Raw genomic sequence first — 1,098 nt, 5'->3', positions numbered from 1 at the left:
GCCAAAAATATATTTGACAAATCTCAGCAGTCTTATTATAAGTTCTAAGAGAAATAATAATTGAAGGAAACCCCTCAAAGGGATAAAGACAATAGTCTAAAGCCCAGTACCAAAGATTTTAAATGGTAAAATACTAGAATTATTTTAATTAAAGAAATTCTGTTAGGAATGCTTGTTCTTGATATTAATACTCAAGTTGTCTTAGAGTTTCTAGCAAATATGATAAGAAAAAATATTTTGTAGAAAAAATGTATTTAAAAAGAAGGACTAAAGTGATCTTCTCTTATTGATAATGTTATTATGGAAATTCTAAGAGTCTCTAATTAAAAAAGAAAACTACTACAATTAATAAGACTTTAGTACAATGGCTAATTACAGAAGAATTATAACATGAAAGTCTACTAAGTTTTCTAAAATTCTTCCTCCCTCCTTTTGTATTGACAGAAGAGTAACTGGTATACATCTTCCCAGTCACATTATACCTCCCTTCCAGTTCCAGGTTGCTTATGACTCAATTCCCTCCAATGAGATGTGAACACAGCCAGCAATTGTCAGTTTCCAGCCTGTCCCATAAATCTAAAGTTTCTTCCACATTTTTTGTTTTTTTGTTTTTTTTTTCCCCACTACCACAAATTATGCAGTCGAGTTTCCCACATTTGGGGAAATCGCAGGGGTCAGCACATCCGGAGTGCAATGGATAAGCCTCGCCCTGGGAAAACCACCTTCGTGATCATGGTATCTCCCCTGCCAGGTAAGTATCTTCCACACTTTTTGTATTGCTCTGTGCTAGAATGGTATTAAAACAGCCAGGAAGCCACATAATAATGACTGTGGAGCTGAATTCTTTTCAGTTCATAAATGACCACATTGTGAAGAGCCCTCTGACAATCTGGATCATACTCTCTAAACTGTCATGAGAGAGAGCAAGATAAACTTGTATTTCTTTTGAACCATCACATTTTTAAAATTTATTATAACAGTTTAGTCTATCCTAATGGAAATACTGCAAAATCAATTGCTTTCTCTCTTCTAGCAGTAAATATCAAGAAATGTAATTTAAAAGAAAAACCACTTAGGAATAAATTTCACAAAGAAATC

The 1,098-nt window shown here is 33.5% G+C and overlaps 1 pseudogene; it reads right to left on the bottom strand.

Moving 5' to 3' along the window:
* Positions 1-577: 577 nt before the first annotated feature.
* Positions 578-759, bottom strand: LOC149999359 (U1 spliceosomal RNA; annotated as a pseudogene).
* Positions 760-1,098: the final 339 nt, after the last annotated feature.

Source organism: Furipterus horrens, unplaced genomic scaffold, assembly GCF_987537825.1.
Source record: "Furipterus horrens unplaced genomic scaffold, mFurHor1.1.pri manual_scaffold_10, whole genome shotgun sequence".
NCBI classification, from domain to species: Eukaryota; Metazoa; Chordata; class Mammalia; order Chiroptera; family Furipteridae; genus Furipterus; species Furipterus horrens.
The sequence above is the reverse complement of the archived record's forward strand: the minus strand, read 5'-3'. Positions and strand labels throughout refer to the sequence as shown.